General features: G+C 41.7%; 1 protein-coding gene and 1 long non-coding RNA gene across 3 annotated transcripts in view; one reads left to right on the top strand and one right to left on the bottom strand.

Moving 5' to 3' along the window:
- LOC140727896 (carbohydrate sulfotransferase 9-like) overlaps nt 1-25,734 on the bottom strand; it is a 76,911-nt gene extending 51,177 nt beyond the window's left edge. Inside the window, exon 1 of the mRNA XM_073045837.1 lies at nt 25,514-25,734. The gene's annotated coding sequence lies outside the window, so the exon portion shown is untranslated. The remainder of the gene's footprint in view (nt 1-25,513) is intronic.
- The window catches only part of LOC140727913 (uncharacterized), a 120,238-nt gene that overhangs the window by 75,965 nt on the left and 17,145 nt on the right, over nt 1-27,128 (top strand). The window contains exon 3 of one of the 2 annotated variants that reach the window (XR_012098965.1): nt 16,420-16,509. This is a non-coding gene — a long non-coding RNA (uncharacterized lncRNA). Of the gene's footprint in view, nt 1-16,419; nt 16,570-27,128 lie in introns of those variants that run through there. The other variant, XR_012098964.1, reaches the window with a different exon arrangement.

The following is a 27,128-nucleotide window of genomic DNA, read 5'->3' on the forward strand; positions in this document are numbered from 1 at the left end:
TTTTCTGAACTAAAGCCTTGCTATTGAACAAGTGTACTCCCACCCCACCCCCACAGTATGGTATAATTGTACAAGTTATGTTCTGCATGGTGTCTGCACCCATGTTGCTGCTGCAGGCAGGTTTTCCATTGCACTTGTTCTTTCTTTTTACAATATTTTTTATTCAGAAAAAAAAAAACAAGATTTACAAAGTGCAACACATAGATACATCTCAGCATAACTTGTGTACATTCTTATATTGTAATAAAATTGATCAAAATGTTATAGCATAACCCAAAGGTATACCACTCTGTAATCAAAAATTTAAAGATAAGTCATACATCATAAAAGAAATTTTTTAAATTTTTTAAAAAGTCAACCCCCTACCAACTACCAAAGAAAAAAGCTGATGGATGATAATGGATAATTAGAAAAAAAACATATTCGCTTAAGAAGAGAAGATAAAAATATACATAAAAGTCTGTGCACTGTTAAACTTTATAAATTGGAAAAGTAATTTAGAAAAGGTCCCTAGATATCATAAAAAGATTGTTTTGAATTTAAGACTGAGCAGCGGATCTTTTCTAAATTTAAATAAGACATAATATCATGTAGTCATTGAAGATGTGTAGGAGGGGTAGACTCCTTCCATTTAAGCAAGATTGCTCTTCTTGCTAAAAGAGAGGTAAAAACTAAAACCTGTAGGTTAGGAGTATTTAAAGTTATATCTTCATTTGCAATAATACCAAACAAGGTAGTAAGGGGATTTGGGTCAAATTGGACCCTAAAAAGTTGTGAAAAGGTATGGAATACTTCCCGCCAAAACTTTTCAATTTTAGGGCAAAACCAAAACATATGAATTAAAGAGGCATCAGCAGAGTTGCATTTATTACAAAGTGGAGAAACATTCAGGTAAAAACTGGACAGCTTCTGTTTAGAAATGTAAGCTCTATGAACCACTTTAAATTGTAGAAGAGAATGACAAGGACAGAAAGATGATTTATTAACCCGTTTAAGAATTTTATTCCATCTGTCATCAGAAATCTGACAATTTAGGTCATCCTCCCAAGCTTTTTTTATTTTATCTGAAAAGTCTTGTCTAGAATCAATCAACAAGTTATAGATACCGGTAATAGAACCATTAACAAAAGGTTTTAAATTTAAAAGATCATCCAGTAAATTTTTATCAGGACCTATAGGAAAAGTAGTTAATTGGAAACATAGGAAATCTCTAATTTGAAGATATCTGTAAAAATGTGTTTTTGGGAGTGCAAATTTATTTGACAATTGGTCAAATGAAGCAAGAGTTCCTGAGATAAACAGGTCCCAAAAACACAATACCTACGGTAGTTCATTCCAATCTTTAAAGACTTTGTCAGTCATGGAAGGGACAAAAAAAAAATAATTAAGGAGAATGGGAGATGATAATGAAAAATTCGCTAAACCAAAAAATTTCCTAAAATGAGCCCAAATCCTTAAAGTTTGCTTAACAATTATGTTATCTGTTATTTTATTTGCTGAAAAAGAGTGTGATTCAAGAAGAGAGACAATAGAGGAATTTTTTTTTTACAGAATTAACTTCTAAGGAGACCCATGATGGGCAATCTTTACGATAAATATAATAGGACCAGAAAGTAATATTCCTTATATTGGCAGCCCAATAGTAAAACCTAAAATTGGGTAGGGCTAATCCACCCATCTCTTTATTTCTTTGTAGGTAAACTTTACTTAAACGAGCTTGTTTATTATTCCAAATATAAGATGTTAAAATTGAATCTAAAGAATCAAAGTAGGTCTTAGGAATAAAAATAGGTAAGGCCTGAAAAAGATATAAAAATTTAGGAAGAATCTTCATTTTAATCAAATTAATTCGGCCAACTAGGGATAAAGAAAGAGGGGACCATTTAAAAAAGTGTCTTTTTCACATAATTCAATAAGGGGTTTAAGTTTTCTTTAAATAAATTCCTGAAGTTTTTAGTAATTGTTACACCTAGATATGAAAATTGACTTGTAACAACTTGGAGTGGAAATTTGGCATTTGATGATATTAGGTCATTTAAAGGAAATAGCTCACTTTTATGTAGGTTCAGCTTATATCCTGAAAAAGAACTAAACTGGGAAACTGAAGAAAGAACCAAAGGTAAAGAAGTTTCCGTGTTAGAGATAAAAAGTAAAATATCATTAGCGTATAATGAAATTTTATGAGTCATACCTTCCCTTAGTATACCAGAAATGTCCTTAGATTCTTGAAATGCTATTGCTAAGGGTTCTATAGCTAAAGCAAAAAGTAAAGGACTAAGAGGGCAACCTTGTCTGGTTCCCCGCTATAATTTAAAGGGCTTAGAAATTTGGGAGTTAGTAATAACCTGAGAGGTAGGAGACAAGTAGGTTAATTTAACACAATGAATAAAATTAGGCCCAAAATTAAACTTTTCTAAGGTCTTAAAAAGATAATTCCACTCAATCCTATCAAAGGCTTTTTCTGCATCTCTGATATTTTTTGGGATGGTGAATATATCACAATCAATAACCGACGTATATTAAAATGTGAATAACTATTTTTAATAAATCCTGTCTGGTCATGTGATATAATAGATATTAAAATATTTTCAAGTCTTTGAGCTAAGATTTTGGATAAAATTTTTGCATCAACATTTAATAAAGAAATCGGTCTGTATGAAGAACATTTAGCTGGATTTTTATTTGTTTTACGAATGAGAGAGATAAAAGCTTCATAAAAAGATTGAGGGAGTTTACCTGGTTTAAAGGACTCTGATAAAACAGAGGATAAATAAGGTGTAAGTAACATAGTGAAAGTTTTATAAAACTCCCCAGGAAAGCCATCAGGTTCTGGGTTCTTACTAGAATGTAAAGCACGTATAGCCTCAGCCACTTCTTCATTGGAAATAGGCTGATCTAACTGTGTTAGACTATCAGTAGACAATGTAGGAATGTTGATATTACTGAAAAAAGCATTCATATAGGTATCATCTGAAGAAGAGTCAGACTGATACAACTTAAGGTAAAAGTCTTTAAATATGTTGTTAATTTCAGAATGGTCGGATATCTTAGTTCCATTATCTTTAAAAATGTCTGTGATTTGACGATTAACTGTAAAAGATTTTAAGCGATTGGCTAATAAACTACCAGTTCTATCCCCGTGAATGTAAAATCGAGTTTTATCTCTCAACAGCTGTCATCCAATTGGGTAAGTCAGCAGAAGATTATACTTGGATTGGATTTCTATATGCTTATTATATATACTTGGATCTGGAGATAGGGCATATTTTCAATCAAGATCTTTTAATATCGCTGCTAGGTCAGACCTTTCTTTGTCAGCTTTTTTCTTTATATAGGTAGAGTAAGAGATAATTTCTCCACGAATATATACTTTAAAAGTATCCCAGATTATATTACCAGCAGTATCTCCTTTAAAATTTTCTTTAAAGAAAAAAATATGGTTTTCCAAAAACTTTATAAAATTTTTTATCAGATAACAATGATAAGTTAAAACGCCAACTTCTATTTGGTACAGAGTAAACAGGTAGTCTTAAAGCCAGAAGCACAGGTGCATGATCAGACAAAGCAATCTCCTTATAATCACAGGATCGTACCAGTGGAAGCAAGTTTCTATCTATAAAAAAGTAGTCAATCCGAGAGTACATATGATGAACCTGAGAGAAATATGAATATTCCTTTTCTTGGGGGTGTAAAAAACACCACACGTCGAGAATACCACATTGAAATAAAAAAGATTTAAAAAGTAGGACTGATTTATTAGTGACAGGGGTTTTACTTGAAGAGCGGTCTAATAAAGGGTCAAGCCAAAAATTAAAATCTCCACCCATCACTAAGGAATACCGATTCAAATCAGGCAGAAAAGAGAAAAGACGTTCAAAGAACAAGGAGTCATCTGTATTTGGAGGGTATACATTTGCAAATACAATTAGTTTATTCTCAAGACTACCCGAAACAATAACAAAGCGCCCATTTGTATCAGAAATCACATTATGTTGAATAAAGGATACATTCTGATCAAACAGGATAGAGACGCCTCTCGATCTAGATTGAGAGGGTGAGTGAAAATGTATACCTTTCCATCCTTTGAAAGAACGTGAAATATCATCTTTACGAATATAGATTTCTTGGAGAAAGATTATATGAGTTTTAAGTTTCTGGATATAAGAGAAAATCTTATTTTGTTTAACAGGGTTATTTAGACCTTTCACAATAAAACTGAGTATATTAATAAAAGAATCCATCAAGTATCCTTTAGTAATGTATAAAAGGTAATCAGAGACATGTAGATAGTGAATAAATAAAACATCCAATCAGCTTTCTGGAAGAACCCATTTCCCCCTTCCCTCCCCCCAAAGAGAGAAATCAGCCAAGGGAGGCTGTAGACTAAATCTAACATTCCCAACCCAAAACTCCGGTGGCTCCAGAAAATATAGCTGTGCTGAATAAATGATTGTAAATATATATATATTGTTACGAACCCCGTAACTGGGTGTCTTACCAGCAAAGATAGAGACATCCGTTGAAGTCTGATGATACTATTTTTAACAGTATTTATTAGTAAAAATACACAAAAATAATATCAATGCAAATATACAGATAATATACGTCATCAATACTAAACCTAAAAGTGCGGGTATAATAATCATCAATAAGAAATAAGCTCTGTCGTTGTCTAGGGGATAATGAATTGTCCGATGGAAATATAAAGTTCGTTTCAGTTCACACAGGCTCCAGTGTTTGTTTGTCGCTGTGTTGCAATTGTTGGAGAAAGCGAGAGATAGAAGAATGGGAACAGTTACAGTTATTGTTTTTGCCCACCTTCCTTTATGATTTCGATCCGTCAGTGTCTCGTTGTTGTGGCCGTTCAAGTATGACCTCTCCTTTAGCTAAACCGTTCTTCCGTGATGAGCCTGCCACCCAGGCAAGTGAGGACGCACACGAGCTCTCACCAGCTTTCGCTATAAAACGCTGTCACTGGATTTCTAGCGTTTCTCCTGGTGTGTCTGAGGGGTGTTCCCCAGACCCTCCTTTTATCCTCACTCACGGGGTCTCAGATGTCAATCAGATTGGGATGATGCAACCCCTCAACCAGCCCACTCTGGTTGTCCCTGAGGGGTTTCAATGAATAGTACAGTACTCAATACACAATTCCTTCTCCAAGAGACAATAGCAGTAATCAGTGGTTCTGTTCCGCTTCTGTTAGGAGACATTCCACCTTGTTGTGTATTCTGCATTGTCTATAACAACTGCCTTTGCTGTGATCCTGCATCTCTCTCTCTCTCTCTCTCTCTCTCTCTCATTTCCTGACTTGCTGTGTATCTCTCATTTCCTGGGTATCAGACCCGAAATAATAGCGATTTTGCGATTCTCAAAAAGGGGGGGGGGGGCGACTTTGCTCCCTTCATTCGTAACAATATACACAAAAACAAAATATCAAAGTAAATAAGTTCGCTATTTACGAAAAAAACACCATGGGAAAATACAAGTATTAGTCTCCGTAAAAAGGAAAGACAGATAAGGAAAATCAATAAGGAAAACAACATGTACTCGCAAGTGCAAAAAAAGGAGTAGAGAAACAAATAGAAGATAATTAGAAAGGGAAGTGGTTTAGATAGCTTCCTACATGACTAATTTAAGGCATTCAAGGGAGAAAAAACAAAATGGCAAAATAATGAAAAAACCAAAAACCAGCAATAAGAAATATATTGTATACTATTGAAAACAGTAAAAGACCAAAAGGTGTATAAATAATCAAAAGATAGGAAAAATCTGAATGAATTTAAAGTAAAGCAAAACACCCTATAGTTTCATTCCTCAGTAATTACTACATGTACACCCTACATAATTACTTTCAGTCAAATTACTAAAAGGTAAAAATCAACATAACTCAGAGAATATAACGTATTGTTTAAAAAGAGCTGCGAAAAAGTAACATTAGAGGACACATATAAAGGTGGAAAACAGTAAAAGAGAAAATGGATGCAGTCTGTCTGCATATTTTGAAAGATAACAAGGTGCCAGTTACTTAATCAAACAAATGATTAAGACTTCATAAAACCAAGAAACCTTGTTATCAACAAAGCGCCAATTACTTGATTGAACACCTGAAATTAAAACATTTCGCATAAAGCAACTCAAGGTTGAATTTAAGCATGGAGACTATGTAAAAATTTCTTAGCTTCTTCAGTCTTTGTAAACCAAGAAACCTTATTATCAGAAGTAGTAACCTTGAGTTTACACGGATCTCTGAGAGAAAGGCGACAGCCAAGCTTAAAAAGATCAGACATGACCTCTTTAAAAGCCTGTCCAGCTCTTAGAACTTCCGGTGGATAATCTTGAACGATCCGAAACTGTTGATCATGAAATTGTAATATGCGTTTCTTCCTTGATTCACGAAGGATCTGTTCTTTAAAAGCGTCATAAAAGCGAATGATAATAGAGCGAGGTTTGGCAGGATCCCAATTAGGCGGGGTAACTCGGTGAACGCGCTCAAATTTTGGTAGTTCCGATAATATATCAGGGAGTAAATCTTTCAGCATTTGAGCACAAAAATCGATAGGTGGATTACCCTCCAGTTTTTCAGGAAGTCCAAGAATTCTGATATTGCACCTTCGGTTCCTGGTCTCCAAATCTGTAAGTTTCTTCAGTAATGCGTCGTATTTTTTTTAAGTTGTTCCTTAGAAATTTTCTTGAAACCTTTGATATCCTTCTGCAACACCGGCAGAGATTCTTCGTGTAGCTTAATACGAATTTCGTGGTCATTCACAGTCTGCTGTATACTTCCAAGTTTCCGATTAAGCGTTTTCAGTTCAGATTTAACCAGGTCAAAGGAATTCTGTAACAAGTCAAACTTGGATTCCAAGTCATCCAGTTTATCCAATTTTGAATTTCTCTGACATTTGTTGAAACATTTCAGTCAAAGTCTCTAAAGCAGCCTCTTTTTTTTTGAGTGTTTTCTACTCATGGTGCTCTCACCGAGATAGGTTTAAACAGCAAAGTAAGCGAATAATTTCAGAGCACGTAGCTACTGCAACCTACTCCATTACAGCCACCGGAAGTTTCTTCTCCATTGCACTTGGACTTCACCAGATTTGTGCCAATGACGATGAGTTCAGCTTAAATTACAGATTGAGTAATTTGCAGGAAATTCTTTGAACATCATGCGGTGTTAGTCTCCCCCACCCTGCGTTCACTCAGGATTTCGGTGCTGCTCCAATTCCAACACTTCTGCATTAGCAGCTGTACGGGGCCTTGAGCTCCCCTGAAATTCTCTGACTCTCCTTAACAACCACCCCCAGTCAAGGTTTGGTCCTTGTCTCAGAGGAGGTATCGCGGCTGAACGTCAGTTTTGTTGGACAATGGCATCTGCCAAAATGTTTGAGATACATTATTTCAAATACAACATTGAGCAGAGGCCAACAAGCTGGAAATATGGCTGACTCAATGAGGCAGAATTTTCCAGTGTCAGGAAACTGAACAATTATCAAGGTAGAAAAAAAATCACAGATGGGAATGTGATCACATATCAAAATACATCTCGAGTAACTGATCTTAAGTATGACTCAACGTTAATTAGGCTGGATAAGATTGTGATGTTAGCAAGTGAGAAAACTGCACATTTATAGCTGCCAGTGATACTCAACACATCAATGCAGTCACGAGAAAGTCACATCAGCAGCTTTACTTCACTTGGAGTTAGTGAAGATTCAGTATTTCACCAAAGTTTCTCCGGACATGCAGTGAAGAGCATTGTGACTGGCTGCATCGCTACCCGGTACAGAGGCTCCAAATAAAAGGATCGCAGGAGTCAGCTCCATCACAGGCACAACCCTTCCACCACTGAGGACACTTTCATGAGGTGGTGCCCCAAGAAGGTGGCATCCACCACCAGGACCCTTACCATTCAGAACATGCCCTCTTCTCGTTGGGGAGAAGATACAGGAGCTTGAAGACCCTTCAGAAGAAGAACAGCTTCTTCCCCTCCGCCTTCAGATTTCTGAATGGTCCATAAACATTTCCTCTTTTTTTTGCACACTTATTTTGGAATTTATAGTAAAGTTATATCTTTGCACTGTACTGCTGCTGCAAAAAACAAATTTCCCGTCATCGAAGTCAGTAAGAAACCCGATTCAGATTCAGCATTGGAATTATATCAAATCATCCCTTCCTTTTAAATTTCATGACAAGTTTGCTCCTCAAAGACATTCAAAGCAGCAAAGGTAAGAGAGGAATCAGAGGAGACCTCTTTCCCTGCAAAGTTGTGATACCATTGGCTCACAGCTCCAAAGGCACAGGTTCAAACCTGACCTCGGGTGCTCTCTGGGTGGAGTTTGCACGTTTTCCCAATGACCACATGGGTTTTCCCAGGGTGCTCTGGTTTTCTCCCACATTCCAAAACCTCGTGAGTTGATAGGTTAATTGGGTCCTATAAATTGCTCCTGGGGATTAGGTGAAGGTCAGGAGACTGGAGAACGGTTGGTGTGAGTGTAGCAGATTAAAGGGACACGAATGAGGTAGCGGATGCTCTGAGTGTCCAGTGGGCCAAAAGCCTTCCTTCAATGTCATAAGCAATACATGTACCTGGAATGTGGAACTTTTCTCCCCCACTTGGAATGATCGAGGTGAAAAGTTGAAGGGAGTCCATGGATTTAATAGTGGAATAAAGGATTGAGACAAGAGCATCACACAAACCAGCCTCCTCTCCATTGGATCTGTCCATGCTTCTTACTGCCTCGGGAAAACAGCCAGAATAATCAAAAGCTGCTCCTATGCCAATCCTTCCTTCCCATCGAGCAAACGACACAAAATCCTGAGAACACATTATCAAGCTCAAGGACAGCTTCTGTCCCACTGTTACCAGACCCTTGAACAGACCTTGCAAACTCTGACCATGAATTCTTCATCTCCCAATCTACCTCATTGCAGCACCTGCATCTTACTGTCTACCTGCACTGCACTTTCTCTGCAAATGTAACACTACATGCTGCTTTGTTTTCCTTTTATTACCTCAATGTATTTACAGTATGTATGGAATGGTCAATCCAGCTGGCATGTCAGCAAAAACACTTTGCATGCACCATAATAAAATGGATACTGAAAGACCTGGGTGGAGTGGACATGGAGAGGATATTACAATCAGTGGAGAGTCTAGGATCTGAGGGCGCAGCCTCAGAATAAAGGGACGTCCCTTTAGAACTAAGATCAGGAGGAGTTTCTTCAACCAGGAGGTGCTGAGTGTGGAATTTGTAGCCATAGAGTACTGTGGAGGCCATCAGAGACTATTTAAGGAGGAGATTCTTAATTGGTAAGGGGAGAATTCAGGAGAATGGGGTTGGAAAGAATAAAATTTGCCATGATGGCAGAGCCTAATTCTATTCCTGTATATTGGCAATGTTGGGACTAAAGCAATTACCAATTTATGGTGCTCCAAAGTTTAATATCCCATTGGTGTCAGAGGCAGTATCTTAAACTAATAAAACTACAGCATATGCTAGATGGGGATTGACACAGACCAGACAGACGAATTACCTGTTAATTTGACATCAACAAGAAAACCTAACTAGGATACAGTTCGAGAACTCCACTTTCCCTGTCCGATAGACCCATTTTGTCAAAATTATTTTCACCTATTTTTCTGTCTCCTGTTGCTGGGATTGATGTAACATTTACAGCCAGTTCTCAGCTGGCACAGAGTCAGGGAGGACACAAGAAGGTGCCACACGACTTGCTGTTACCTTCACCTGGAAGATTTAGGTCACTGCTGGTCAGCAGATCCTCCTATAATTGTCCAGTTAGTTTCAAGAAACGTTCAAGCCAATTGTCAGAATCAGAATTAGTTTCATTATCACAAAGACAAGAAAATCTGCAGATGCTGAAAATCCAAAACAACACACACAAAATGCTGGAGGAACTCGCCAGGTCAGGCTGCATCAAAGGAAAAGAGTATGGACTTGTGTTGGTTGTTGACACAGATGATGTATTTTACTGTATCTTTCAATGTACATATGACAAATAATGTTAAGGTTTTTTTTAAAAAAAACACCAGACTGCTATTTATTGATACTGTAATAGCTTGGCATTTGAAACCATCATCCTGAATATTAATCAACAAGTTTCGAAACCCATACCTGTCTCTGCAACTGGATCCTCAACTTCCTCACCAAGAGACTACAGTCAGTACACATCAGTGATGACACCTCCTCCTCACTGATAATCAATGCATACATACTTCAAGGTAGGTGCTTGGCCACTACGTTATTCTCTCTACACTCATGACTGTGTGGGAAAGCACTACTCAAATGCCATCCTTTGCTGGAAGAATCTCAGATGATGACAAGGAGACATACAGGAAGGAGATAGACCAGATAATTAAATGGTGTTACAACACTAATCTCTCACTCAGCATCAACAAGACAAAGGATTTGACCGTGAACTTCAGGAAGGAGAGGTTGGGAGAACACGTACCAGCACTCAATGAGGGATCAGCAGTGGAAAGTGTGAGCAACTTCAAGTTCCTGGATGTCAATATCACTGAGGATCTATCTTGGGCCCAACCCATTACTGTAATCATGAAGAAGGCATGCCAGCACCTCCATTTCATTAGGAAATTGAGAAGCTTTGGTATCTCTCCAAAGACCTTTGTAAATTTCTATAGAGATACACTGGTGAGTGTTCAGACTGGTTGCATCACTGCCTGGTGTGGAGGCCTTAATACACAGGACCATAAAAGGTTGTCCATCACAGGCACAACCTTCCCCACCAATGAGGTGCTGCCTCACGAAGGTGTCATCCATCACTTGGGACCCTCACCATCTGGAACATACCTTTTTCTCATTACTACTCTCAGGGAGGAGGTGCAGGAGATGAAAGACACATAATGATTCAGGAACAACTTCTTTCCCTCCAACCACCATTATTTCTGAATAGTACACTGTCACAGGAAAATATTAGTTTTATTTGTCACATGTACATCAAAAAACTCAGAGAATGCATCATTTGCGTCAAATCGAATCAGTGAGGATTGTGCTGAGCAGCCTACAAGTTTCATCACATTCCCGGCGCCAACTCAACATGGCCACAACTCACCAAATCTATCTGTATTTCTTTAGAATGTGGGAGGAAACCAGAGCACCTGGAGGAAACCTACGGGGTCACAGGGAGCACTTATAAACACCTTCCAGACAGTGACAGGAATGAAACTCAGATTGGTGATTGCTGATACAGTAATAGTGTTCTCTATCATTCTACCTACCATTCTTTATTGTGCACTATTTCAACTCTTTGCACTGCGCATCAGCAAAACAACACACGTCATTTAACACCATGCTAACAAATCTGATTCGGACTCTGCTTCACTATTCCCTGAGAACTCCCCTCCTCCAACTCTTGAATTTCCATTGCTCAAGCTTTGCCTTCAGCTCCCCATGCCCAATCGTCCCCAATTTTTTTCTAAAACACCGCCCCCCCCCCCCCCCCCCCCGCTCCTTCTCATTTCCTTTAAGATGCTTCTGTTGGCTGGTTGTGTTGATCTGACCTCACTCACGTGATGGACCCTTAAGATCTTTCACCATGGTAATGGCAATCTACTTAGTGCAACTCTGGTTTGCTGTGAAATCCTAGAAGTTACTTGGCTCAAGAGGATTTGCTGGTTATTAAGGGAATTAATCCACATTACAAATTAAGAAGCTGCATCTGGGGTTACAGAACAGTCTTGGTGATGAGATAGGCTGGTGCAGATACTCCAGCTGCTACTTCTCAGTTCCAGTAATCTACACTCAACGATGCCAAAGGTGACTTTGCTTATTCTCCCGTGACTGTGTGGGTTTCCCACATCCTCCCACACCCCAAAGGGGTTAAGTCTGGTGGAAGATGAACAGCACAGTACAGGAACAGGCCCCCTCAGCACACAATTCCTGCACCCAACACAATGCTGAATTAAACAAAGGCATTTCTTCCACCTGTACGTAATTCACACCCCTCCATTTTTATCTGTCTAACAGTCTCTTAAGCATTACCATTGTATCTGCCTCTTTTAAACTTCCACCCCATCCAGCACATTAAATCCAAGTCCTCTAGTATTTGACATTTCTACCCTTGGAGAAAGATTCTGACTGTCTACCCTATCTATGCCTCTTATAATTTTATAAACTTCCATCAGGTCTTTCCTCAGCCTCCAGCACTTGAGAGAGAACAATACAAGTATGCCCAACTGCTTAATGTGTGAAAATGTTTTATAAATTCCAATCTTTATTCTTTTTATAGTTCCACTTTGAGTGATCTTTATATCCACTTAAAACCTTATACCTAGTCGGGGCCCAAAGTTTTCATACTCAAACGTGCACCTTTACATATCTTGCCATACGTACAGTAACCTACAGGGTACTTCAGTGACTGGAGGGCTTGGGTTATAAGGAGCAACTAGACAAGCTGGCACAGCTTTTCCTGCCACGTAGGCAGATGATGAGTTACTTTATTGAGGTTTATGAAATCATGAGGGCCAAAGACACAGTAGATGGTCACAGACTTTTTTTCTCAGGATCTAAGACAAGACTGGAAAGGTTTAAGGGACAAGTTTTTCACACAGAGGGTGATGGGTACATGGAACGAAATGCCAAAGGAAGTACAGTTACAGTGTCTAAAAGATACTTGGGCAGATTTGCAAATAGGGAAGATTTACATGTACCATTGAAAGTATCCTGACTGAATGCACCATGGCAATTCCAATGCACAAACACAAGAGGCTGCAGAGAGTAGATGGACACAGCATGCTCTAACATGGGCATAGCCCTCCTCACCAGTGACAGCATCTACAGAAAGCACTGCCTCAAGAAGGTAACATCTATCAGCATGGGTCCCTCCCATTCAGGTCCTGCCTTCTTCTCATTGCTACTGTCAGAAGCCTCAAGTCCCATACCACCAGGTGAAGGAACAGGAACTTTGCTACAACCATCAGGTGATTGAACCAACCTGCACACAACTCTAAACCTACCTCAGTAATGGAACACTACCGACCAACTCTTGCACTACAGTGGACTTGTCTCTGATTGTGTTTTCTCCTTGCTGTCTTGCACTGTATAATTGATGTAGTGTTGTCTATATCATGTTTCTGTGATGCCAATGTAAGACAGCTTCTCACTGTGGCCATACCTCAATGAACTCATGCACACAACAGAAACCTGACAACCCGCAGTTGAGAAGTACCGGTAATCCTTTTCCTCACCTTTGATAGAGTGTCACACGGCCACAGATGCTGCTGCCTCACCGCCCCATGGCCCGGGTCCCAACAGAGTGACACACTACCCCACAGCCCGGGTCTGACAGGGTGACACACTACCCCACGGCCCGGGTCCCAACAGAGTGACACACTACCCCACAGCCCGGGTCTGACAGGGTGACACACTACCCCACAGCCCGGGTCTGACAGGGTGACACGCCGCCCCGCGGCCCGGGTTAATTCAGGTTAGAACCCAGAGAGCTCTCTGTGGGGTATTTACATGCTCTCCCTGTTGGCCACAATGGATTAATCTTTGGTGTAGGTGAGTGGGAGTGGAGGGAGAGGGGATGGGAATGTTAGGTGGAATGAGTTACAGGAAAAGTCAGTGTGTAACTGGCAGGCTCTGTGACTTGCAGGCTGAACAGCCCCTGCAGGGATTGTGTGGTAGTAATAAATTCTCTGTACAGACCTAAAGACAACAGAGAAGCAGACTACTGAATTTGTGTCTCTTATGAGCCCTCTCCCACATCTCACCAAAACACCCCTGTCCCCCATGTTTCTCCAGCTTCCCCTCAAACCAATCTCTGACGTTCACCTCAACACCTCCCTGCGACTTCAAACTCCACATTTCTAGGTAGTTTTAATGCAAATTCCCAACTGGATTTACAGATACTGACTTCTGCTGCTGAGCTCAACATTTTATCTGTCTGTCCTGACATGCCAGAATATCATCTTTACCTCATGATGACAATATTTGTCAGTGTATTCCAGTTACCACAGGCCTGGAAACATTCTCTTAAACTAAAAACTAAGCAAAGTACTAATATCATGACCCTTAAGTCCATCAGTGATCTAAATGCTGAAACCAGTTACTAAGTGAATCACGATTATTAATTTCCTTCAAAACAGTTCAACGTTTGGATTATTTCAAATCAGTCCCTCGCTTAGTATAAAGCCCTCTTGGACAGGACATATGCTCTACATTGCAGCAAAGGATAACAGTCTAAGGATTAAGCAATGAATAAGGATTTAATAGAAAGAGAGGTGACCTCATTTAAACTCATATCTTCTGGGGTTTGACAGACCAGATGTGGGGAGGATATTCACTTGTCTAAAATCATGAGACACAGACTCAAAATACAGTAGCCGGTCATTCAGGGCAAAGATGAAGGAATTTCTTCATCCAGTGACTAGCGAATCATTTGAATTCCCTCCGCAAGAGGACTGTGGAGGCTCTATTACTGCATACAATCAAGAGGGATTTATAAGATTTTTGGTTATGAAGGTGATCAAGAGATACATGGTTAATACAGGAAAGTAATGCCAAGGTAAATGATCAGCCATAATCACATAGGACAGGCATGATGGGCCAAATTGCCAGCTGCTGCTTCTGTCTCTACGTCCTCTCGAGTTACAAAGACAACATAGAAAGTTCAAATGACACGGCACTCTGTGAGTCTGTTATTGAATAAAGAAATTTAGCACAGGAACAGACCCTTCAGCCCACAGTACCTATGCTAAACTAAATGTCTTCTGCCTGCATATGATTCATACCCTTACATTCCTATATATGCATGTGTCAATCTAAAAGCCTCTTAAACACCATTATCAGGGCTACCCCTAGCAAAGCTTTCTAGACATTCATCATTAAGTTAGAAAACTAAAAATTTAAAAACTTGAACTTCAAACTCTCCCCCTCACCTTAAACACATGCCCTCTAGCATTTGACATTTCTACCCTGGGAAAGAGATTCTGACTGTCTACCCTATCTATGCCTTTCATAACTTCAAAGTTTGTTCAGGTTTCCACTAAGCCTCTGATGCTCCAGAGAACACAAACCAGGTTTATCTAACCTGTCCTTATAACTCGTACCCTCTCATACAGACAGCATCCTGGTGGACCTGTTCTGCACCTTCCTTTAAGTCTCCACCATCCTTCCTTTAATGGACTGACCAGAACTGCATATAATACTCAAGAATCACTCACTGGGTAAAAATAATTGGGAAATCATGTTGTAGCTGCATAAAACTTTTTGGTTGGATGTCATTTGGAGGAAAGTGGTTTGTTCTTGTCACTGTACTAAGGGAAAGATGTGGAGGCTTTGTAAAAGAGTGCAAATGTAGTTCACCTGGGTTGGAGAGAATTAACTAGGAGAGTTTAAACAAACTTGGATTGTTTCAATTCAAGCAGAGGCTGAGTGGAGACATGACAGAAGTATATCTGAGGCAAAGGTAGATGGAAGGAGACTTTTCCCAGGGTAGAAATGTCAAATACTAGAGGGCATAACTTTTAGGTGAGAGGAGGAAAGTTCAAAGGAGGTCCTGAACCTTTTGGGCTGAAGGGCACCATTTCATGCAGTGCTTCCTTCTGAGAATAATGGGACAAAATATTAGGTTCTTTACTCTTCCTTTAAAAAAAAAGCATGGTAGGTACTTGGACCAGACTGTTGGGGCAGTGATGGAACAGATATGATAGAGACATTTAGACAGATGAACAGGCTGTGAAGGGAGGGATGTGGATCATGCACAGGCAAATGATACTAGGTTAAAATGGTTTTATAGAAGTACAGACATTGTGGACTGAAGGGCTTATCCCTGTGCTAAATTGTTCCATGTCTAACTCCTTTAACCTCCCCCCTTCCTTACCTCACGGAGTTTCAGAAGGTAAGGGATTTGCCTTTCAGAAGCAACTGGGGCACAGGAAGCAGGGCCATTCCACAGTTAATTTGTTTTAAGCCGAGGAAGTTGATGTCCTGGCAACTGCTTCACCCATAGAATCAGGTTGAAGATCAGAGTTCGCCTTTTGCCACCATAGCTCATATTGTTTCGATGCCTTACTGCAGATGCTGTGACCCCCATCCCCTGTACCCTGTGAATTTCTTTAGAGTGCCTGTTTCCCTGCACAGAAACAGACATTTTGGCCCAACTAGTCTCTGCTAACCATTATAAAGATACAAGAGAATGCAGATGCTGGAAACTGGAGTAACAAACATTCTGCTGGATCTGTCAGTCAGCATCTGTGGGGGTGGGGGTCATGGAAGGGACTGTTGAGGTTTTGGGCTGAAACACAAAGTTAGGGTTTCAGTCCGGAACATCAACTATTCCTTTCCTCCCACAGATGTTGCTCAATCTACTAAGTTCCTCCAGCAGATTTTCATTCATTTACCATCATTCTACAAAAATCTTGTTTTCTATTCTTCCCCACAGCTCTCCAGATGGCACCCCTCACCCACACAATGGGGACAACTTACAGCAGCCAACAAACCCAGCATCCCACACACCAGACAGAGGAAACAGGTATACCAAAGGTAACCCTGCGAGGTTATAGGGAGAATGAACAAATGCACACAGATAGCACCCAAGGTATGGATTGACGCCTGTGGAACTGTGAGGTATCTGGAAATTGGTTACAGAACATGGAATCAGAATCTTCATTTAGTTCTTGCTGAACCATTTATATTGCCTACTCCCATCAACCTGCACCAGGACCACAGCCTTCCACACACAACGTACCTATCCAAATTCTGCTTATATGTTGAAATCGAGCTCACGTGCACTATGCTGGCAGCTCATTCCACTCTCTCACAACCCTCTGAGTGAAGAAGCTTCCCCTCACCTTTCACTCTTAACCCATAACTGCCAGTTGTAGTTCCACCCAACCTCAGTGGAAAAAGCCTACTTGCATTCATCCTGTCTATACCCTCATAACATTGTATACCTCCATCAAATCTTCTACATTCTAAGGAATAAAGTTCTAAGCTATTCAACCTTTCTTTATAACTCAGATTCTACAGACCTGGCAATGACCTTGTAAATTAACTCTGCATTCTTTCAAACCTTACTTACACCTTTCCTTTAGGTAGTTGACCAAAACTACACATAATACTTCAAATTAGGCCTCACCAACATCTTATACAACTTGAACATAACATCCTAACTCCTGCACTCAATACATTAACTTATGTAGGCCAATGTGCCAGAAGCTTTCTTTACTACCCTATCAACCTGTGATGCCACTTTCAATGAATTATGGACCTGTATCCCCAAATCCCTACCACATTCCTCAGTGCTCTACACCTCACTGTGTAAAACTACCCTGGTTGGTCCTACTGAAGGACAATACCTTGCACTTGTCTGTATTAAATTCCATCTGGCATTTTTCATCCCATTTTTCCATCTGATGCAGGTCCCTCTGCAAGCCATCACAGCCTTCCTCACTGTCCACCACATTCCCAATCTTAGTGTCATCTGCAGATTTGCTGATTCAGTTAATTATATTTTCATCCATTGATATAGATCAGTGGTTTCCAACCACTGGGCCGCAAGGAAACGATATGATTTGGCGATATGAAACGATGAGTCAGCTGCACCTTTCCTAATTCCCTGTCACGCCCACTGTTGAACTTGAACGCACACGAGGTCATTACGCACACGGAGTCATTATCCACGCGAGGTCATCAGTCGCCTAAATGCAGTGATACCCTCACGCCAGGGATCACTGGTTGGCCTCGGGTAACCGGCCACCACGTGCAGCCAGTGGGAAGTGCCGCTGCTATTGGCCTGCAGCTCGGACAGATGGGCACCGCCTCTAAACCTGTTAGCACACATTAAATTTGTTAGATAAACCCTTTTAGAAACGAAATTGAGTGTATTAGCCACTTATAAGTGACTTATAGTTGAATTATCACCTTTATTCTGGTCGTGATTGACACCCCTCACCCCCACCGTCGGCCTGTCTGCAAGAATATTGTCAATATTAAACCGGTCAGTGGTGCAAAAAAGGTTGGTGACCCCTGACATAGATGGCAAACAACAACAGACCCAGCACTCACCCCTGTGCACACAGTCAGAGAGGCAACCATCTACTACCACTCTCTGGCTTCGCCCACAAAGCCAAAGTCAATCCAATTGACTACATCATCTGGAATGTCGAGCGACTGAACCTCCCATGAGGGACCTTGTCAAACACCTTGCTACAGTCCATAGAATAAACATTCACTGCCTTGCCCTCACCCACTTTCTGGTAACTTCCTTGAACAACTCTACAAGATTGGTTAGACTGATCTACCAAACACCTCGCCATACTGACTATGCTTAATCAGTCCACATCTATCCAAATACTCATATTTCTGGCCCGAGAGTACCTTGCAAAAACCTCCCACAAATGATATCAGACTCATCAGCAATTTCCTGCTTTGTGTTTAGAGTCTTTTTCACACGTACAACATAGAAACCTACAGGACATTACAGGCCCTTCGGCCTACAATGTTGTTCCAACCATGTAACCTACTCTAGAAACTGCCTAGGATTTTCCTACTGCATAGCTGTCTATTTTTCTAAGCTCTATGTACCTATCTAAGAGTCTCTTAAAAGACCCTATTGTATCTGCCTCTACCACTTTCACTGGCAGTGCATTCCACACATCCACCACTGTGTGAAAAACTAACCTCTGACATCCCTCCCCCTCCTCCCGTACCTACGTCCAAGCACCTTAAAACTATGCCCCCTTGTGTTAGCCATTTCAGCCCTGGGAAAAAGCCTCTGGCGATCAATGCCTCTCATCTTATACACTTCTATCAGTTCACCTTTCATTCACCATTACTCCAAGGAGAAAAGGCCAAGTTCCATGAACCCACTCTCATAAGGCACGCTCTCCATTCCAGGCAACATTCTTGTAAATCTTCTCTGAACTCTCTCTGTAGAGAGACTGTCAAGTGATCTATATTATAGCCCTATTAATGTGGTCATACCTTATTTATTTCTCACTTTCATCCACAACACCTCCCTGGACAAGTTCTCCAGTCTGTCCTGACAGAGAACTGCCGTGACATTTTTCCTAACTAGTAACGCCTCCCCTCCTCCTCGAATCCCTCCCACTCTATCAATTTTAAAACAGCAGAACCCCAGAATACTGAGAGGCCAGTCCTGCCCCTCCTGTAACCAAGTCTCACTAAGTACTCCGTTCTTCTGTGACTCCAAACATGGACGACCCAAAATGGCAGCTCTCATTGAGAACAATGGAAATCATTAAATATTCTCATTTTAACCTGAACCAGAACTCTAAGATGTGTACAGTCAGTAATGAAGCTTTAATGTAATGAATGATATATCGCTGCTTAAAACCAATGGAAATAGACCAGTCTGTGGATGGCACACTGCCCCTTTAAGATGCCGTCAGCGGAAGTGGGGTCAACGTGCTGGTCTGATGGCGCATTTTTTAAAAAACACCACGGTTTTCGACTCCCGATACCAACTATCTCCCTGGCAGTCTCTAGTAAATAAAGTTGATGATCTCAGAGTATTACAGGTCATTAGGACCACTTGTATCCTTTCCTTTCATGGAATCTTGGTTAACCCCTTCCATGCTGAACACAGTGATTCAAATACAGGGTTCATAATACATTGTCATGATAGGTCGGTCGAGTCTCTTGAAAGCAGAGATGGAGGTGTACGCTTCATGATCAACTCCTTGTGGTGTACTAGTGTGTCAGTGACGTACCAATATTGCTCACCAGACCTAGAATACCCTGCGATTAAGTGCCTGTCATTTTACCAGCCGCAGATTTCAGCGATCATTTTGGTAGCAGTGTACATTCTAACTCAGACCAATATCAAACAGGCTCTAGATCAGTGATTCCTAACAGGGGTCCTTACATGTCCCAAGGGGGCATTAGGGGAAGTAGAAAATGTTGTGTGTGTGTGTGTGGGGGGGGGGGGGGGGGGGAGAGAAGGAGAGAGAAAAAAATTGCTAAGTGGCACCCTGACTTGAGGCACAAGACCTGACCAAGTGTTAGTAGAGCAGGCACTTCCAAAGAAAAAGTATAAGGCACTGTAACACAGGAAGAACCATAGCTCTGCAGGCAGTGAGTACTCATTGTCACAATATGTCAGAAACTCAGCAATCTCATCTGGCCTTACCAACCAGACATTATTGGGAATGCACCAAATTAGCAATGGTTCCCCTTGACTCGCAGCATGGAACAAGTTCATGCAATTTGACAGTTGGCAAGTCAAAACCTTTCAATTTTCACTACCTCGGCTTCATATGTGCGGTCAAAAGCCATCTTTGGGATAAAGAGACCTTATATGATTAATCAATCACACTAACACCATCTCTATCCTGACTAACATTCAGATTCCAATCTAAATCCTTGTTAATGTACTTTTCAGCTCACTGTTCCTTTGTGTGCCACTAGCATTATTCCATCCAAGTCAACTTGATGCCGTTGTCAACATCCGATAGGCATTCCCAGTTTGTATTAAGTTTTTATTTTAATTTAGCCCCATTATAGATAAATTAAGTATGGATAAATATCTACAGCATGATCTCTAAGTCTGAGGGTGGTGATGCATTGAAATCTATTCTTGCTAAGAAACAGAAACTACAGAAAGTGCATCAATTCAAAGTGTTGCATACCTAGATTATGGCTTTATTCCATTCCTGTCAGATCAGTGACACCCATGTGTCTTATTTGTAATACTGTACTGTCTAAAGAAGCCATGAAACCATTAAGATTGCAGGAACACTTCCGTAAAAGATGCCTACTTATGGTATTACTCAGTTCCAGAAGATGAAAGGAGCATTTGAAAAGTGTTGCACACTAGAGTCATTTGCCAAGAAAGCTAAAAGTGACCTTGATGGTGGTCTCATTGCTTTTTATAACATTTCCAAAATGATAACAAAGTGTGGAAAATCTCATACAATTGGTGAAAGATTGGTAATGCCTGCTGTATCAGAAGTGCTCACCACTGTTCTCAAAACGGATACCAGTATTTTAAAATCAATTCCTCTGAGTAATAACTCTGTAGCTCATCCTATTGACAAAATGAGTGAAGACATTGAGTGTCAACTATGCACAGAGCTACAAAAAAACTGAATTTGGGATACAACTAGATGAGTCAATTTTGCGAGACAATGAGGCATTGCTAATAGCATATGTATAGTTTATCAAAAATGGAAAGGTTTATAAATAGATTCTTTTTTGTAAAAAGAAAAACAAATATCAACGGAAAATCAATCATTGGTGAGCTCAAAACGTATATAAAGGATAAAAGTTTTCAGATTAGGAACATGATTCCGTGTGCAACAGATGGAGCACCACACATGAAAGGATGCCATGCCGGTTTAGTGGCACTTATGAAAAATTAAATTTCAAGCCTATTTGCAATCCATTGTGTAGTTGTCAACATCTCGCAGCCAAAAACTGTAGCCATAACATTTTTCAAGCATGACTCTTGTAATATCTATCAACAAGATTAAAGCTCATCCATTATACAGCAGAATATTTTGCCATTTGTGCCAAGATAACAAGGTAGAGTTTGAACACTTGCTTCTTCACACTTGAAGTGTACTGGCTGCTGCTTAAAATGCTTCTATGATCTTTGACGCTGTGGTTGAATTTTTGCTCAGTCGACAAAAGTTTGAGAAACAAGATTGACTTTTATGTGGAGATGTGGCATACCTCGCTGATCTGTATGCCAAAATGAACATTCTAAATGTGAAACTGCAGGATGAGAATTTCAATTTAATCCAGACAAAAAGTTTGGTGTCCACTTTTATCTGAAAATTACAAAAAACATTGGGAGAAGGATGTTCTCACAGTATCCCTGCACAGAAAATATGGCACTCTCTTTCACAGACAGTGATTTGCAAGAGTACTGCTTACACCTTAAGTCACTGAAGAAAAATTTTCAGAATTGATTCAAGGATTTGAATAATCTGGAAATTCTGGACGGTGTAATTAACCCATTTCTTTGCAAGGTGAAAGGAAGCTTGCAAGAAGAAATTATCAAAATTCAGAATGATGAAGCAGCAAAAATGCTTTTCAGAAATGTTGGTTTTTGTGGTATGTGGCTACACTGTCACACAAAGTTCCTGGTCTTTGACAAGCAAACTGCTCTTCATTGCATTTCCATCCTCCTACCTTGTTGAAAGGGGCTTCAGTGCAGTCAACCACATTTGCCATTCACTTCAGTACAGTGAACAGGTCTGTGTGCTGGATAATGTGGAGATTAAGGAAGTAGTGGTGTTGGATTTTCTTAAAAACATCAAGATTGATAATTCCCCAGGGCCGGACATGATATACCCCAGGTTGCTGTTGGAAGTGAGAGAAGATTTCGCTGGAGTAGTCTATAGGCCCCCAAATAGCCCTCAGGACACCAAGGAGCAGATAAGCAGGCAGACTTTAGAATGGTGCAGGAAATACAGTGTTGTAGTTATGGGTGATTTCAACTTCCCTCATATTGACTGGCACCTCCTGAGTGCAAGGCGGATAGATGGGGCTGAATTTGTCAGGTGTGTTCAAGAAGGATTCCTGACACAGTATGTGGACTAGCCGACGAGAGGAGAGGCCATACTGGATCTAGTTCTGGGTAATGAACCTGGTCAGGTGGCAGACCTCTTGGTGGGGGAGCAGTTTGGTGAGAGTGACCACAATTCCCTTAGCTTCAGCATAGCTATGGAAAAGGATAAAAACAGACAAAATGGTAAAGTGCTCAACTGGGGAAGGGCTAACTATGAAGGGATGAGGCAGGAACTAGCGAGAGTAAATTGGAAACAGATGTTCAAGGGTGAAAGCACAGAAGTAATGTGGAAGAAGTTTAGAGACCACTTGTGCTGGGTTCAGGATAGGTTTGTCCCACTGAGGCAAGGAAAAAATGGTAGGAAAAGGGAACTGTGGCTGACAAAACACGTGAGGCAATTCATCAAGAGGAAGAAGGAAGCATATGTTAGATATAAGAAGCAGGAAGGGCTCATCAGAAATATAGGGTAGCCATGAAGGAGTTAAAGAAAGGACTTAGGAGAAGGCCTTGGATGTAGAATTAAGGAGAACCCCAAGGCATTCTATGCATACGTGAAGAAGGATGACAAGGATGAAAGTGGGGCCGCTAAAGGATAAAGGCAACATATGCCTGGAGGTTGGGGAGGTCCTAAATGAATACTTTGCTTGAGTATTCACAAGTGAAAAGGAACTTGATCAGGGTGAGGTCGAAATAGAACAGGCCTGCGTGCTGGACAATGACAAAGAGGCGGAAGGATGGGTGAGTAAGTTTGCGGATGACACGAAGATTGGAGTTGTGGATGGAGCTGTAGGTTGAAGGTTACAGGAGGATATAGACAGGATGCAGAGTTGGGCAGAAAAGTGGCAGATGGAGTTCAATCCAGGTAAGTGTGAGGTGATGCATTTTGTAAGGACAAACCAGAAGGCTGAGTACAGGGTTAATGGTTGGTTACTTAAGAGTGTTGATGAACAGAGGGACGGACCTTGGGGTTCAAATCCATACATCCCTCAAGGTCGCTGCACAGGTTGATAGGATAGTTAAGGCGGCATATGGGATGCTAGGTTTCATTAATAGGGGGACTGAGTTCAAAAGTAGAGAGGTCATGTTGCAACTCTGCAAATCTCTGGTGAGACCGCACTTAGAGTATTGAGTTCAGTTCTGGTCACCTCATTATAGGAAGGATGTGGAAGCTATGGAAAGGGTGCAGAGGAGATTTACCAGGATGTTGCCTGGATTGGAAAATGAGTCTAATGAGGCAAGGTTAGCAGAGCTGGGACTTTTCTCTTTGGAGTGTAGAAGGATGAGAGGGGACTTGATAGAGGTCTACAAGATTATGAGAGGCATAGATAGAGTGGATAGTCAGTACCTGTTTCCCAGGGCACAAGTAGCAAACACCAGAGGGCATATGTACAAAGTTAAGAGAGGGAAGTTTAGGGGAGACATCAGGGGTAAGTTTGTTTGGTGTGTGTTGTTGTTGTTTGTTTGTTTTTTTACACAGGAGGGTTGTGGGTGCCTGGAATGACTTGCCAGGGATGGTGGTGGAGGCTAAAACATTAGGGGTATTTAAGAGCCTCTTGGACATGCACATGGATGAAAGAAAAATAGAGGGTTACAGGGTAGTGTGGGTTTAGTACATTTTTAAGGATTATATGGGTCGGCACAACATCGAGGGCTGAAGGGCCTGTGCTGTTGTATTCTAGTGTTCTACTGTTCTAGTATCCTCAAAACAGAAACCACTTAGACGTTGCTATGTCCTCAGAATACAACCCAGGAGGTTCTGCCCTTTAACTTAGCACCTAATTCCCCAAACTCATTTTGCAGAACCTCCACACTCGTCCTACCAATGTTATTGGTATCTACAGTACATGGATCACATCCTCTGGCTGTTCACCCTTCCACTTGAGAATACTGAGGACTGGATCCAAGATGTCCTGGACCCTGGCACCCAGGAAGCAACATACCATCCAGCAATGTTGTTCTCACCCACAGTACCTACTGTCCTCTCTGCTAACAAACGAATGAGCTATTACTACTGTTCACCTCTCCTCTCCACCCCCCCCCCCGCCCCCTTCCCTTCTGAGCCAGAGACCTGACCACAATGACTTTCCTCTGCTAGGTAATTCCCCCCAAACAGTACCCAAAGTGACATACATACCCGTTGTTGAGGGGCCTGGCCGCAGGGGTATTTTAACCTCTTCCCCCTTCCCAACTGTCAGTTTCATGTACCTTGGGTGTAACTACCCCTATGTCCTTCACTCACGCCTTCATACAACCAGCTGCAACTCCTTAACACAGAACGATGCTGTGCCAACCTTTTAACCGACTTTGTGATCAATCTAATAATTACCTCCTGCACAGCCGCTTGTACCTATCGAAGAAACATTTAAATGTCCTTATCGTGTCAGCCTCTGCCACAACACCCGGCAGTGCATTTCAGGTCCGCAGCACACCGAGTACATAAAACGTCTGCTATCTCCCTTAAACTTTCTTCCACTCTCCCTAAAAGGATGTCCTTTTTTTAAAAAAAAATCACTCATTGTCATCCTGAGAAAAAAAAGGCGCTGGCTGTCCACTATGCCTATAATCTTATGCACCATTTCCTCTCTCCATTTGTGTTTGGTACTGTGGGGATTAGGCAGGGACAGAGGGGAAGTGAAGTTGAGGACTGGTATGGGGGAGGGGGAGGGGGTGGTGGTTGGTTTTTGGGGCGGGGGGGAGCGGAAGAAGTGGTTGGGAAGGAAAGAAGGAATAGTGAGGGAGAACAACCCCTGTTGAATGGTACCACACTGCACACGCAGCTGAGCTCCGAGCACCGTCCTATCTCACTGGGTCAGAATTACAGAGCTCCTCGGGTAAATTCCGGCGAGCAAAGGAGCAGCCCCCTCCCCACCCTCCTCCTGACACCGACAGCCCAACCGGGGAGGACGGGGGGCGTCTGTTCATTCAGTCTCCACGTCGCTTTGAGGAGCCGGGCAGAAAAGATAAGCTGCTTTGTTAGAGACTGATTACAAATACTCACCAGAACAGGGTTCTTTAAGGCGCGGGATCCCGGAGCAACTTCTCTTCGTAAAGAAGTGAATGTCTAAACCACCTTCTCTTTCTTCTCCTTCCACTTCTATCCGCTCAGAAATTGAAACTTCGGTTGTTCAGGGGTGGGAAGGAGAGAGGGGCGGGGGGACATTTCACCTCCAGTGTGACTGCTGTGCCTCTCCGACGAAGGCGAGCAGATCCCGGCCACACATCTGCCGCAGGCCAATCAGCACCGCGGGCCTCTCCCCCTCGCAGCCTCGTTCGATCCTATCCAGTCGCGGCCTCCAACCCGGAGAGGAGAGGCGGCGCATTAACCACCCACCGCTTGCAGCGCTTTGTTCCGAGACGGAGAGAGCGAGATGAAACATTACAATGGCAGAAGGTATCAACACAAAGCTTCAGGGGATAAAATTTCAGCGAACACTGGATTAACAAATTTCATTATAGCTGGATTAAGGCAACTTAAACTCTCAGATGTGACCCGTTTTTTAATAACCCAAAAGCTATCCTCTCGCAAATTAATGTTAAGTGCTCCGATTTTGACATGTCACACAGAGTCAATGAGTTGCCCGCTACTGATACGGTCTAAATGTGATGTTATATGAGGCACGAAGCGGCAGAACATAATTGGTAATCACACGCTCTGGATCTTTTCAATGGTTTCAGGTTCCCTACCCACCACCACCCCCTCCACATTATCTTATTTCTACTATGGATGTCCAGTCCCTCTACACCTCTATCCCCACCACCAGGAAGGCTTCAAAGCTCTCGGTTTCTTTCTGGACACCAGACCTAACCAATTCCTCTCCACCGTGGAACTTGTCTTCACTCTTAATAATTTCTCCTTGCCTCCTCCCACTTCTTTCAAACAAAAGTTGTAGCCATGGGGACTCACTCACATGGGTCCCAGCTATGCCTGCCTGTTTGTTGGCTATATGGAACAGTCTATATTCCAAGCCTACACTAGTGACCATCTCACCCTTTTCCTACGCTACATCAACGACTGTATCCGTGCTGCTTTCTGCACTCATTCTGAACTCATCGACTTCATCCACTTCGGCTCCAGCTTCAACCCTGTACTCAAGCTGACCTAGTCCATGTCGGACACCTCCCTCCCCTTTCTCAGTCTTTCTGTTTCTGTCTCTGCAGACAGCTTATCTACTGATGTCTATTACAAACCCACAGACTCTCACAGCAACCTGGACTGCCACCCTGTTACTTGTAAAAATGCCACCCCCTTCTCTCATTCCTCTGTTGCTACCACATCTGCTGTCATGATGAGGCTTTTCATTCCAGAATCAAGGAGCTGTCCTCTTTCTTCAAAGAAATGGGCGTTTCTTTCTCCGCCATCAATTCAACTACACTCCCTCCATTTCACGCACATCTGCTCTCACCCCATCCTCCTGCTACCCTACCAAGGATAGGGTTCCTTTTGTCCTCACCTACCACTCCACCAGGCTCTGCGTCCAGCACATAATTCTCCACAACTTCTGCCATCTCCAACGGGATTCTACCACCAAGAATATCTTTCCCTCCAGCCCCCCAACTTTCTGCTTTCTACAGGGATCGCTCCCTACTCGACTCCCTTGTCCATTCATCCCTCC

The sequence above is a fragment of the Hemitrygon akajei genome, chromosome 1 (genome assembly GCF_048418815.1).
Source record: "Hemitrygon akajei chromosome 1, sHemAka1.3, whole genome shotgun sequence".
Classification (NCBI taxonomy): domain Eukaryota; kingdom Metazoa; phylum Chordata; class Chondrichthyes; order Myliobatiformes; family Dasyatidae; genus Hemitrygon; species Hemitrygon akajei.